This window comes from Heptranchias perlo, unplaced genomic scaffold, assembly GCF_035084215.1.
Source record: "Heptranchias perlo isolate sHepPer1 unplaced genomic scaffold, sHepPer1.hap1 HAP1_SCAFFOLD_54, whole genome shotgun sequence".
Taxonomy (NCBI): Eukaryota; Metazoa; Chordata; class Chondrichthyes; order Hexanchiformes; family Hexanchidae; genus Heptranchias; species Heptranchias perlo.
Genome location: NW_027139559.1, coordinates 271,804 through 286,483, shown reverse-complemented (window position 1 = coordinate 286,483; position 14,680 = coordinate 271,804). Strand labels below are relative to the sequence as shown.

At 41.0% G+C, this 14,680-nt stretch overlaps 1 long non-coding RNA gene across 4 annotated transcripts in view; it reads right to left on the bottom strand.

Annotated features, from left to right (window-relative positions):
- Positions 1 to 10,507, bottom strand: part of LOC137315161 (uncharacterized) — a 69,532-nt gene extending 59,025 nt beyond the window's left edge. For 3 of the 4 annotated variants that reach the window (XR_010961336.1, XR_010961335.1, XR_010961337.1), the window contains exons 1-2: positions 10,323 to 10,507; positions 6,678 to 6,773 (exon numbers count right to left, since the gene is read on the bottom strand). This is a non-coding gene — a long non-coding RNA (uncharacterized lncRNA). Of the gene's footprint in view, positions 1 to 2,491; positions 2,653 to 6,677; positions 6,774 to 10,322 lie in introns of those variants that run through there. The other variant, XR_010961338.1, reaches the window with a different exon arrangement.
- Between the last annotated feature and the right edge of the window lie 4,173 nt (positions 10,508 to 14,680).

Here is a 14,680-nt window from a genome sequence, read left to right as displayed (position 1 = left end):
GGGTGTATGTGTTAAGAGTAGGGTCCATGTTCACAGTGGGGCCTGTGTTCAGAGTGGTGCCTGTGTTCAGAGATGGCCTGTGTTCAGAGTTGGGCCTGTGTTCAGAGTGCTGTCTTTGTTCGGAGTGGGGTCTGTGTTCCGACATTGGGCTGTGTTCTGAGAGGAGTCTCTGTTCCGTGTGGGATCTGTGTTCACTGTCAGGTTTTGTTTATCAATCAATAACTCAGACTAATTCATAAAGGATTCAACTGAGTGCATACTGTGTGAGAGAGTGCAGCTTAAAGAGTCAGATAGAGACAAAGCTCTCTGAACAAATTGGTTTTAAAGCAGCTTTTGAAGGCACTTGCAGACACCTTACAGCCTCTTTACCAATTCAGGATATATTAAGGGCATCTTTGCATTAATGGCACTAAATATTTCAAGGCCTGAACTCCGCACAGTAATTTTATCTCATGTATTTAGTTCCCGGGGTGAATGTTCACAGTGTTCCCCTCCTCTGACACAGGGCGGAGAAGTGAGGAGAGAGGAACAGCATCGTCCAGATGTACAATAAAGTTTCCTCTACACGAACAAAGAAATCTTCAGAGTGGGGTCTGTGTTCAGAGTGCGGTCTGTCTTCAGAGTGGTGTCTGTGTTCAGAGTGGTGTCTGTGTTCAGAGTGGTGTCTGTGTTCAGAGTGGTGTCTGTGTTCAGAGTGGTGTCTGTGTTCAGAGTGGTGTCTGTGTTCAGAGTGGTTTCTGTGTTCAGAGTGGGGTCTGTGTTCAGAGTGCGGTCTGTCTTCAGAGTGGTGTCTGTGTTCAGAGTGGTGTCTGTGTTCAGAATGGTGTCTGTGTTCAGAGTGGTGTCTGTGTTCAGAGTGGTGTCTGTGTTCAGAGTGGGGTCTGTGTTCAGAGTGCGGTCTGTCTTCAGAGTGGTGTCTGTGTTCAGAGTGGGGTCTGTGTTCAGAGTGCGGTCTGTCTTCAGAGTGGTGTCTGTGTTCAGAGTGGTGTCTGTGTTCAGAGTGGAGTCTGTGTTCAGAGTGGTGTCTGTGTTCACAGTGGGGTGTCTGTGTTCAGAGTGGTGTCTGTGTTCAGAGTGGTGTCTGTGTTCAGAGTGGTGTCTGTGTTCAGAGTGGAGTCTGTGTTCAGATTGTGCTCCGTGCTCATAGTTTTGAGAGGGGGGAACTGTGTTCACAGTGGGATCTGTGTTCAGAGTGCGCTCCATGCTCAGAGTGGGGTCCGTGCTCAGAGTGGGGCTCGTGCTCAGTCTGGGGTCCGTGCTGAGAGTTGAGTTCGTGCACAGAGTGGGGTCCGTGCTCAGAGTGGGGCCCGTGCAGAGAATGGGGTCCGTGCTCAGATTGGGGCCTGTGCACAGAGTGCGGTCCGTGCTCAGAGTGGGGTCCGTGCTCAGAGTGCGGTCCGTGCTCAGAGTGGGGTCCGTGCTCAGAGTGGGGTCCGTGCACAGAGTGCGGTCCGTGCTCAGAGTGCGGTGCGTGCTCAGAGTGGGGTTCGTGCTCAGAGTGGGGTCCGTGCTCAGAGTGCGGTCCGTGCTCAGAGTGGGGTCCGTGCTCAGAGTTGAGTTGGTGCACAGAGTGGGGTCCGTGTCCAGAGTGGGGTCCGTGCTTATAGTGGGTCCGTGTTCAGAGTGGGGACAGTGTTCAGAGTGCGTACAGTTTTCAGAGTGGGGACAGTGCTCGGAGTGGTGTCTGTGATCATAGTGGGGCCTGTGTTCAGAGTGGGGTCTTGGTTCAGAGTGGGGTCTGTGTTCAGAGTGGGGTCTGTGTTCAGAGTGGGGTCTGGGTTCAGAGTGGGGACAGTGTTCAGAATGTGGCCTGGGTTCAGAGTGGGGGCAGTGATCGGAGTGGTGTCTGTGATCATAGTGGGGCCTGTGTTCAGAGTGGGATCTGGATTCAGAGTGGGGACAATGTTCAGAGTGGTGTCTGTGATCATCGTGGGGACAGTGTTCGGAGTGGGGACTGGATTCAGAGTGGGGACAGTGATCGGAGTGGTGTCTGTGATCATAGTGGGGACTGTGTTCAGAGTGGGGACAGTGTTCGGAGTGGTGTCTGTGATCATAGTGGGGACTGTGTTTCGAGTGGGGTCTGGGTTCAGAGTGGGGTCTGGATTCAGAGTGGGGACAGTGATCGGAGTGGTGTCTGTGATCATAGTGGGGACTGTGTTTCGAGTGGGGTCTGGGTTCAGAGTGGGGACAGTGTTCAGTGTCGGTCTGTGTTCAGTGTCAGGCTTTGTTTGTGAATAGATATCTCAGATTGCTTTACAAAGTATTCAACTGTGTGCAGAAGGTGAGAGAGAGAGAGTGGAGGTTAAAGAGAGAGATGGAGGGAATACTTTGGAGGTTTGAAACAGTTTTTTGAAGGCACTTGATTGGCACCTAAGAGAAACTTTACCATTTCCGGCACTAATAAGGACATCTTTCATTACTGGCACGAAACACGTTAGGCTCTGAACTCCAAATAGCAATTTTACCTGAGATCTTTAAGTCTCAGTGGTGAATGTTCAGAGTGTTTCTCCCAATTTGACACAAGGTCCTGCCTCACAGTTTCGGACAGAATATTGATTGAATTCGTAATTCAACAAAACAGACAGCTCCGTTCCCCTTGAGCAATCTGTGTCCCGCAAGAAAATACATTCTGTCGATGACGTGGCTTTGTTCCTTGGTGTGCAAAGTAAAGAATTCAGTTAGAAAATGAGCAAAATTTTACAGTTACTGAGTCAGGCAGGTAAAATGTGGTAAATAAAAAGCAGATTTAAAGAAGTTTTGCAGAAAGAATAAAAGTGGAGGAGAGGAGAATTCCGAATGAAGAGGTCGGGGGAATGTAAATGACAGAAGTAATGTTCCAAACGTGGGTGGAGCCACGGGGGTTGAAGGAGAAGTGGGGAGAGATGAAAGTATCGTCCAGATGTAAAATAAAGCTCTGTCTACACGAAGACAGGAATCTTCAGAGTGGGGTCTGTGTTCAGAGTGGGTTTCTGTGTTCAGACTGGGATTTGCGTTCAGTCTGATGACGATGTGTTGATTAGACTCTATGTTCAGAGTGGGGTCTGTGTTCCGAGTGGGCAGTATGTATTCAGAGTGGGGCCTGTGTTCAGATTGGTGACTTTGTTCAGAGTGGGGTCTAAGTTCAGAGTGGGGCCTGTGTTCAAAGTGGGCAGTATGTATTCAGAGTGGGGCCTTTGTTCTGAGTGGGCAGTATGTATTCAGAGTGGGCCCTGTGTTTAAATGGACAATGTCAATAGATTGTTGGTTTATTTATCATTAAATACATTGTTAAATTGACAGTGTGGGTAAATGGTGGGTTTATATATCATTAAATACACTTTTAAAAGGACAGTGTGGATAAATATGGGATTATATAGCATTAAATGCAATGTTAAGTGGACAGTGCAGGTAAATGGCGGCTTTATATAACATTAAATACACCTTTAAATGGACAGTGTGGATAAATATATGTTCAGATATCATTAAATACACTGTTAAATGGACAGTGCGGGTAAATGGACACTTTATATATCATTAAATACACATTTAAATGGTCAGTGCGGGTCATTGGTGGGTTTATATCTCATTAAATACACTGTTAAATGGACAGTGTGGGTAAATGGTTGGTTTATATATTATTAAATACACTGTTAAATGGACAGTGCGAGTAGATGTTGGGATTATATATCATTACATATACTATTAAATGGACAGTCTCGTTTAATGGTCGGTTCATATATCATTAAAGACACTGTTAAATGGACAGTGTTTGTAAATGGTAAGTTTACAGATCATTAAATACACTGTTAAATGGAGCGTGTGGGTAAATGGTGGGTTTATATATCATTAAATACACGTTAAATGGGCAGTGTGTGTAAATGTTGGGTTCATATATCTTTAAAAGCACTTGTTAAATGGACAATGTCAATAGATTGTGGGTTTATTTATCATTAAATACACTGTTAACTGGACAGTGTGGGTAATTGGTGGGTTCATATATCATTAAATACACTGATAAATGGACAGTGCGAGTCGATGTTGGGATTATATATCATTAAATATACTATTAAATGGACAGTCTCGTTTAATGGTCGGTTCATATATCATTAAAGACACTGTTAAATGGACAGTGTTTGTAAATGGTAAGTTTACAGATCATGAAATACACTGTTAAATGGACAGTGTGGATAAATATTTGATTATATATCATTAAATGCAATGTTAAGTGGACAGTGCAGGGAAATGGTGGCTTTCTATACCAATAAATACACCTTTAAATGGACAGTGTGGATAAATATGGGTTAAGATATCATGAAATACACTGTTTAATGGACCGTGCGGGTAAATGGACACTTTATAAATCATTAAATACACTGTTAACTGGACAGTGTGGGTAATTGGTGGGTTCATATATCATTAAATACACTGTTAAATAGACAGTGTGGGTAAATGGTAGGTTTATATATCATTAAATACATTTTAAATGGACAGTGTGGGTAAATGATTGATTTATATATCATTAAATACATTGTTAAATGTACAGTGTGTGCAATCGATGGGTTTAGATATCATAAAATACACTATGAAATGGACAGTGTGGGTAAATCATGGTTTAAATATCCTTAATTACACTGTTAAATGGACAGTGTGTGTAAATACTGCGTTCATTTAGCATTAAATACACTTTTAAATGGACAGTGTGTGTAAATACTGCGTTCATTTAGCATTAAATACACTTTTAAATGGACAGTGTGTGTAAATACTGCGTTCATTTAGCATTAAATACACTTTTAAATGGACAGTGTATGTAAATGGTGGTTTAATATATCATTAAATACACTGTTAAATGGACAGTGTGGTTGAATGGTTGGTTCATATATCATTAAGTACACTGTTAAATGGACATTGTGTGCAAAGGCTGGGTTCATCTATCATTAAATACACTTTTAAATGGACGGTGTGTGTAATTGGTGGGTTCAAAGATCATTGAATACATTGTTAAATGGACAGTCTGGTTAAATGGTGTGTTCATATATCATTAAATACACTGTTAAATGGACAGTGTGTGTGAATGGTAGGTTTATATATTATTAAATACACTGTTAAATGGACAGTGCGGGTAAATGGTGCGTTCATATAACATTAAATACACTGTTAAATGGGCAGTGCGAGTAAATGGTGGGATTATATATAATTAAATACACTGTTAAATGGACAATGTCAATAGATCGTGGGTTTATTTATAATTAAATACACTTTTAAATGGACAGTGTGTGTAAATGGTGGGTTTATATATCATTAAATACACTGTTAAATGGACAGTGTGGGTAAATATTGGGTTTATATATCATTAAATACACTGTTAAATGGACAGTGTGTGTAAATATTGGGTTTATATCTCATTAAATACACTGTTAAATGGACAGTGTGGGTAAATGGTGGGTTTATATATCATTAAATACACTTTTAAATGGACAGTCTGTGTAAATGGTGGGTTTATATATCATTAAATACACTGTTAAATGGACAGTGTGGGTGAATGTTGGGTTTATATCTCATTAAATACACTGTTAAATGGACAGTGTGGGTAAATGGTTTGTTCATATGTCATTAAATACACTGTTAAATGGACAGTGTATGTAAATGGTGGGTTTATATATCATTAAATACAATGTTAAATGGACAGTGTGTGTCAATGTTTCGTTTATATATCATTAAATCACTGTTAAATGGACAGTGTGGGTAAATGGTGTGTTCATATATCATTAAATACACTGTTGAAAGGACATTCTGGTTAAATGGTGGGTTCATATATCATTAAATACACTGTTAAATGGACAGTGTGTGTAAATGGTAGGTTCATTTATCATTAAATACACTGTTAATCGGACAATGTCGATAAATTATGGGTTTATATATCCGTTCCCTTCGTCCTGAACTCACCCTATTGTTGTTTGTCGATTCAGATCTTAACCGTCCCTTCCCGTCTTCCTCAACTCACCCTCGTGTCCCAAGAACATGAACCCTTCCCTCCTGCTCCAGCCCTGCAGCCGGACATTGACCTGCCTCATATTGTCCTCCTTAAGCAGCTCAGCGCAAAACAATCCAGAGATCACCACCTTCAGGCCTTGTTGTTCAGTCTTGGGCTCCAGAGTTAATATTCATTCTATAAACGGAGCTCTTTCCTTGTTATTCGTTCCGGCCATGACTATTTTCCTCTCTCCTTTCCTTCCCAGAGAGTGTCCAACCTGTTCCAGGAAGTTCTTCGCTCTGATACCAGGAAGGCAACTTACCAATTGGGACCTGCTCAGGGCTGCAGAACAGTTTGTTTACTCGCCTGACTATAGAATCTCGCAACACTATCGCGCTCCTATTCCTGTGCCTAACCTGCCTGTCACACCTGCGCCCCTCGGGGTGTCCCCCTACTCCGTGGTGTCACACTATTAATCAGGAAGGCCAGCCTGAGTCACTATCTCTATCCACCTTGCAGTCCCTAACACCAGTTATCTACCGGACAGTTCCAGTACTGATGTCCCTCGACCTGTGACTGCACTGCCCCACTCGATGTTCACTCACTTCTCTCTATCCACAAAATATCTGCTCGGTTTTCTCTTCTTGTGTGAGCTGCAGGTTCTTGTTCGTGAGCTGGACCCTTTATCAGGACACAATTGATATTTTAAAGGTTGTTCTGAACCTACCGGTGTCTATTCTCATTCTTGTTGAAGATGTTGGGTCTTCTCCCCTGTTTGGTCCTTCAGCCATGGAGGTGACAGGCGTTCCAAGATTCTGATGCTCTGTAATAAATATATTAATAGGAGGGTTAGAGTGAAATATTGAAATGAGAATGATAAAACGTCGCCTTGTCGCGATATCAAGTCCCTCCTCCCCCATCAGTACAACAGCTGTTCGCTCTGGAATCTAGCATTTCCCGACTGTAAGGATCAACTCTCCACATGAGGTGCGGCAAAGACAGCTGCCCAGTGAAACCCAATGAGACCCACTGATCTTCACAACCCAGTTGTAGCCGGCCGAGATTCTGCACTGGGAGCACCAATTGGTCAGGTTTACTCACCGTGCAGGCCAGCACCAGACTTATTCCTGAGGTAGTGAATATTCTGGAGGGCAATATGGAGCGAGGTGATGAATTAAATGATCCTTCACTCGGTGTTACCCAGTCTGGCGCTGTTGTATTATTTTATTCACAGATTTATTTTTAATATTTTTAATGTGTTGAGTTTTGATATTAAATTCCGGTATTTTATGAACCTGATACCTATCTGCATACACAGTTTGGAGCTGGGTGTGATTTTTCTGCTCTCTATGGACAGTGACATTGTCCGTGTGTACATGGAGTTGTGTTATGGTTGGTGCTTCTATTTGAATATATTTACCGTATCTCTCATGGTATCAGCACCTGACTAATGAGCACTGTCGGAGGTGAGGAATTTCCGTTCAATAATATCAACACTAATGTATAATATTATGAATCGTGTAACTTTAAACAGATGCTGCACATTTATCTTTGCGTTATCTTTAGGGGTTTTATAATCTCACAAAACACCACAAATTTCTAAGTTGAAGATTTGACGGCTGTTTTATAATCATAATTCTCCATTTTGTGTGCGCCTTGCTGTATGTGTGCGCAAATGCAAAAGCAACCAATCAAACTATCAGTACCGGTGCTTTCCTTTCCACACTGTTTGAATGTAAAAGCGGTTCATGTCGGTCAGGAAATTTCTGCAAACTATAGTTGAAGTTATTCTCTACCATAAATGTACAACCAAGTTTGAGACCTTGTAAGATGCAATTATCTGTTGTTTCAGTCACGCTCACACTAGTGCTTTAAACGGACAACAGCAACAAAAATTTAAATTTACACCTACACTAATTACATTAGTGTAATCAAACACAAGATTCATTTGAGCAGTTACTTGCTTTTATATATAAAGACTGGAGATCGGGCCCTCAAACCTGTTGGTAATTTGAATGGTTACTTTTTATATAAATATTAGTGATGGACCCTCCTACCTGTTGGTAATTTCTGTAGTTACTTTTTGTGTGCAGATTAGTGATGGACCCTCCTACCTGTTTGTAATTCAGTAGTTATTTTTACATAAAGATTAGTGATGGACCTTCCTACCGGGTGGTAATTACTGTAGTTACTTTTTAAATAAAGATTTGTGATGGACCCTCCTACACGTTTGTAATTTCAGTAGTTACTTTTTATACAAAGATTAGTGATGCACCCTCCAACCTGTTTCTAGTTCAGTAGTTACTTTTCATGTAAAGATTATTGAAGGACACTGCTACATGTAGGTAATTTCAGTAATTACTTTTTATATAAAGATTATTGATGGACCGTGGTAGCTGTTTGTATTTCAGTAGTTAATTTTCATTAAATATTAGCGATGGAACCTCCTTGCTGTTTGTAATTCAGTAGTTACTTGATATATAAAGATTAGTGATGGACCCTCCTACCTGTTGGTGATTTCATTAGTTACTTTTCATATATAGATTATCGATGGACTCTTCTTCCTGTTTGTAATTCAGTCGTTACTTTTTAGTTAAAGATTAGTGATGGACTGTCCTACCTGTTGGTAATTTCAGTCATTACTTTTTAAAAGAAGATTAGCGATGCACCCTCCGACCTATTTGTAATTCAATAATTACTTTTTAAATAAAGACAAGTGATGGACAAATCTCCCTCTTCGTAATTGCAGGAGTTACTTTATATATAAAGAGTAGTGATGGACCCTCCTACCTGTTGGTAATTTCTGTAGTTACTTTTTATCTGAAGATTAGTGATGGACCCTCCTCCCTGTTTGTAATTCACTAGTTACTGTTCTATAAAGATTAGTGATGGACCCTCCTACCTGTTGGTAATAACTGCAGTTACTTTTAAAATAAATATTAGTGATGGACAATCCCACCTGTTTGTAATTCAGTCGTTACTTTTATATAATGATTAGTGATGGACCCTCCTACCTGTAGGTAATTTCAGTAATTACTTTTTATATAAAGATTATTGATGGACCGTGGTAGCTGTTTGTAATTCAGTAGTTAATTTTCATTAAAGATTAGCGATGGACCCTCCTTGCTGTTTGGAATTCAGTCGTTACTTTTTATATAAAGATTATTGAAGGACCATCCTCACTGTTGGTAATTTGAATGCTTACTTTTTATATAAAGATTAGTGATGGACCCTCCTCCTGCTGGTAATTTCATTAGTTATTTTCTTTAAAAAGATTAGTGATGGACCCACCGACCTGTTGGTAATTAAAGTAGTTACGTTTTATGTAAATATTAGTGATGGACCCTCCTACCTGTTGGTAATTTCAGTAATTACATTTTAAACGAAGATTAGCGATGCAGCCTCCTACCTTTTGTAATAGAATAGTTACTTTTAAAATAAAGATAAGTGATCCACACACCTCCCTGTTGGTAATTTCAGGAGTTACTTTACATACAAAGATTAGTGATGGACCCTCTTACCTGTTCGTAATTTCAAGTGTTTCTCTTTGTATAAAGATTAATGATGGTCCCTCCCACCTGTTGGTAATTTCAATAGTTACTTTTTATATAAAGGTTAGTGATGGACCCTGCCACCTGTTTGGAATTCAGTGGTTACTTTTTATATAATGATTAGTGATGGACTCTCCTACCTGTTTGTAATTCAGTATCAATCTTTCTCTAAAGATTAGTGATGGTCCCTCCCACCTGTTGGTAATTTCAGTGGTTACTTTTTATATAAAGATTAGTGATGGACCCTCCGACCTGCTCGTAGTTGTAATCGGCTGATTTTCCAGGTGCCCGGTAGAGCGCGATAATCGGCCATTGCGACTGTGTTAAAACTTTACGAAGTTGAACTGTATGTTCCAACAGTCTTTCGTCAGTTAAATAAAAGTGTACCGTGCAGAAAACGATTCAGTGAGTAAAAAAAGCCAGTGTCACATTTACAAATGAATGCATATAGATTGAGAAAGGTCAGTTTCTCACCCCTGTTTACTGAATATCAATTTCTAAGTTGGGGAGGAGGCACCGCTGGACTACGGTTGTGTAAATCTCCAGAGTTCGTGTTCCTGCTTTCTGTCCTGTAACCGCTTTAAAATGTGTCTGTGGGGAGATTGGTGGGGCCCATGAAGGGATCAGCCCTGAAATTCCCGGTATAAAATAGCCGACCTTCAGTTCGTGTCTCAGCGAACAATTAGTGAATTGTTCCATCCGCGAGCAAGAGAGCTCCATACGCCGGGGAACATATCAGACCGCGGGAAATCGGCTTTCGAAAGGAGGAAGGGGCAGAAAAAGTTAATTCATAAAACAAATTGACACAACATGAACCTTACCTTGATCCCGCGAGGATTTTCCCTCTCTCACTGTCCGTGCAGATTTCGCAAATTATATCCTTGTTATTTCATTGAAACCAATCGAGTACAAGTTCCTTGCTTTATTTTAGCAGTTCACAACTTGGGAATTTGATCTGATCCTTGTTATGTGAGATTCAGAGCTCCGCCTTCTGTGAAAGCTGCTGCCAGACATCAGGGTGAATTTCAACACAAACATTCCTCATTTGTTTCAGAACAGGGAGCGGCCTTTCTGGTGGAATCTAATCGAACCGGTTTGACGATTCGCTGCCAATTGCGAACAAAGTCAGTTATAAATTTTACTTCTTCTCTTCTTTTTCCAGGGAGGTTCAGTAAAAAAAAGATACTTGGTTCGAAATAAATTGTTACATTTGCATCAGGGACATTGTTTGCTCAAAGTCCCATCGATTTTCTGATGTTTGCGCTTTCAAACCTGGGGCCAAAAGACAGTGTTTCGTCAGTGAGCTGAGGAGAGGCTGTTTCTGAAAGTGAGGACATTAACCATTTAACCGCCGAATTCAGCTGTCGCTGAGCATCAACCACCTCTGTCACTTGTGGAATGAGCACTGTCTTTCCCCAGTTACATTTATCATAGTAAATATTCTGAAGATACAACAGTTAAATTGTTAAATCCGGAAAGGACCATTTCTGTGCTGTGATCGGTATAAGGATCGAATTTCACTCATTTTCAGAGGTCCGAAGAGAGAAAGCGTTTGAGGACAAATTGTGGTTATAATTCCGAGGGACAGATTGTTGTGATCAATCCCAGGGTCAGATTGTGGTGATAATTCCAAGGGACAGATTGTTGTGATCAACCCCAGGGATAGGTTGTGGTGATAATTCCGAGGGACGGATTGTTGTGATCAATCCCAGGGACAGATTGTGGTGATAATTCCGAGGGACGGATTGTTGTGATCAATCCCAGGGACAGATTGTGATGATAATTCCGAGGGACGGATTGTTGTGATCAATCCCCGGGATAGGTTGTGGTGATAATTCGGATGGACGGATTGTTGTGATCAATCACAGGGATAGATTGTGGTGATAATTCGGATGGACGGATTGTTGTGATCAATCACAGGGACAGATTGTGGTCATAATTACATAAACTGTTAAATGGACAGTGTGGGTAAATGGTGGGTTTATATATCATTTAATACACTGTTAAAGAGACAGTGTGTGTAAATGATGGTTTTAAATATCACCAAATACAAAGTTACAAGGACAATGTGAGTAAATGGTGGTTTATTACTCATTAAATACACTGTTAAATGGACAGTGTGGTAAATGGTGGGTTTATGTAACATTAAATGCACTTTTAAATGGGCATTGTGGGGAAATGGTGGGTTTATGTATCATTTAATACACCGTTAAATGGACATTGTGCTTAAATGGTGGGTTTATATATCATTAAATACATTGTTTAATGGACAGTGTGGGTTAATGGTGGGTTTATATATCATTTCATACACCGTTAAATGGACATTGTGCTTAAATGGTGGGTTGATATCTCATTAAGTACATTGTTACGTGGACAGTGTTGGTAAATGATAGGTTTGCATGGACTCTGGGTGCGTTAATTGAGATTTATAAATTGATAAAACGATTCAATAGAGAATTGCACAGAATTACATCGAACGTACGGCATTGAAACATTCCATTCGGCCCAACTGGTCCATAATCCACACGAGACTCCTCCCTCCTTAATTCATCTTCTCCTCCCACCATATCATTTCTCACTCGGATGTTTATCTAGCTTCCCTTACATTCATCTAGGCGACTCGCCTCAATGACTCCTTGTGGTCGTGAGTTCCATAGTCTAACTACTCTCTGGGGAAAGACGTTCCTGCTGAATTCCCTATTGGATTTAGTAGTGACTATCATTTATTTATGGCCCCTAGTTCTGGTTTCTCCCGCAATTTTGATGATCTGAAAGACCTCTATCAGGTCACCCCTCTATCTTCCCTTTTCCAGAGAAAAGAGCTCCATGTTGATCAATCTTTCCTGATAGTTATAACCTCTCAGTTCTCGTATCATCCTAGTAAATCCTTTTTGCACCTTCTCCAGTGCCACTATATCCTTTTTTATCATATGGAGACCAGAACTGTACACAGTAATCTAAGTGTGGCCTAACCAAGGTTTTATACAACTTTAACATAACTTCTCTGCTTTGCAATTCTATCCATCTGGAAAGAACCTCAGTGCTTGATTTGCTTTTTAATGGCCTTATTAACCTGCATCGTCACATTTCGTGATTTCTATATCTTTACCCCCAGAACCCTCTGCTCCTCTACACTATTTCGACACTTATCATCCAAGCAGTATGTGGCCTCATTACTTTTCCTACCAAAATATAATACACCACACTCATTAGTTACAGAGAAGTCATTTCCTCTGATGGAGGTTCCCAGGACAAGGGGGCACAACACTATAATTAGCGCTGGGCCCTTCAGGTGTGAAACCTGGACGCACTTTTTCACACAAAGTTTACTGGACATGCGGAATGTCATCCTCCAATAGGTTGTAGATTCTGGGTCAACTGAAAAGATCAGATAATCGGTGCAAGGGAATCGAAGGTAAACTTTGTTAAATATAGTAAACACACCCATTGTTCCACCCTGTGTCCAGTCAGAATTAAACAGTGAAACCCTGAAACCAACCTGCGATTTTATTTCGGGGACGGTTAAAAGTTCAGAACAAGAGATTCTGTCTCTATAGATTTTAAATACTAAGGTCCTGAAATTGATGCTTTTTGTATCTGCCGAGATGCTGACCTGATGTGTCCAGGATTCTGGATCTCAATTCACCCCCCACCCAAACCCACGCTATCATAAGAATCTTGTCGTTCAGTCGACAAACAGTGAGACAGGTCAGAACATCGAACTCTCTGGCGCCGTTTCGGAGTCTCCGCCTCTGCCGGGCGAGTCCCAGCAGTTCTCCCGCACCCACCTGGCAGGACAAGACAACAATTGTACAGAAAGTTGTTTTTTAATTTGTGAGTTTGACAGTGCAGTCCTTCTAACTGATCTGCTTGAACCGCAGCAATGCACAAACACGGCCTGCCGGCTCCGGATATTTTATTGGTGCAGTTTTAAGTTCCCCTTCTAACGTGCTCTGGATTGTGCCGACATTGCCGGCATTAATCCGGTCCTAGGGGAGAAGATTGTGGCCTGGGTGTTCCTTCCTGCCATTACTTTCTTTTAATTCCTGGAGTCACTGGTTCAATGCATTATTTACCAGCAATATCAGGAAAGACTTAACAGGCTGTGGCTCTGTTCTCTATTTAGGAGAAGACTGATAGACGACCTGATGGAGGTCTTTATATTCAAAATGATTTCCATAGGGTGGACCTAGAGAAGATGTTACCCCTTGAGGGCGGTCCTAAACTAGAGGCCATGAATATTAGGTAGTTACTAATGAAACCAAGTACGAAATCAGGAGAGACATCTTACCCAGAGAGTGGTTAGAATGTGCAACTCGCTACCACGTGGAATGGTTGAGGCGAAAAGTGCAGATGCATTTAAGGGGAAGGTGGATAAATACTCGAGGGGGCCAGAAATAGAAAGATAAGTTGATAGGATGCGAAGAAGTAGTGTGGGGAACGCTCGTGTGGAACATAAATCCAGACAAAGACCTGTTGGGCCAAGTGGGCTGTTCCTGATCTGTAAAATTCTTTGTCAGTCAGTGAATATTTTTATTACACCAGCTCTTTCATCAACACACAGTGTCAGAATTATCAGCCCGAAAATGATCGGGGATACTGTCGTAATAAAAGCCCTATATTGAGCATGGATACAGTCAGTAATATCAACGCTATATTGAGCAAAGGTACAGTCAGTAATATCAGCTCTATGATCAATAAAGCTACTCTCAGAAGTATAAGCTCTATACTCAAAACTTATACTGTCGGTGGTATCATCTCGAAAATCAGGAAAGATACTCTCAGTAACATCAGCTCTATAATCAATACAGTTACTCTCAGTAATATCAGCTCTATAATCAATACAGATACTCTCAGTAACATTAGCTCTATAATCAGTACAGATACTGTCAGTAATATCAGCTCTATAATCAAGACAGATACTGTCAGTAATATCAGCTCTATAATCAATACAGACACTGTCAGTAATATCAGCTCTATAATCAATACAGATACTCTCAGTAATATCAGCAATATAATCAACACAGATACTCTCAGTAATATCAGTACTTTTTAGTTTAACGATACTAGCGCTGCTTTATACCAACTGGACTTGCACTTTGAAACAGTCTCGAATCGCCAATACCATGCCACATTCACCCGCCACATTATATCAGCGGCTCAGTGGTCGGTCTGATGC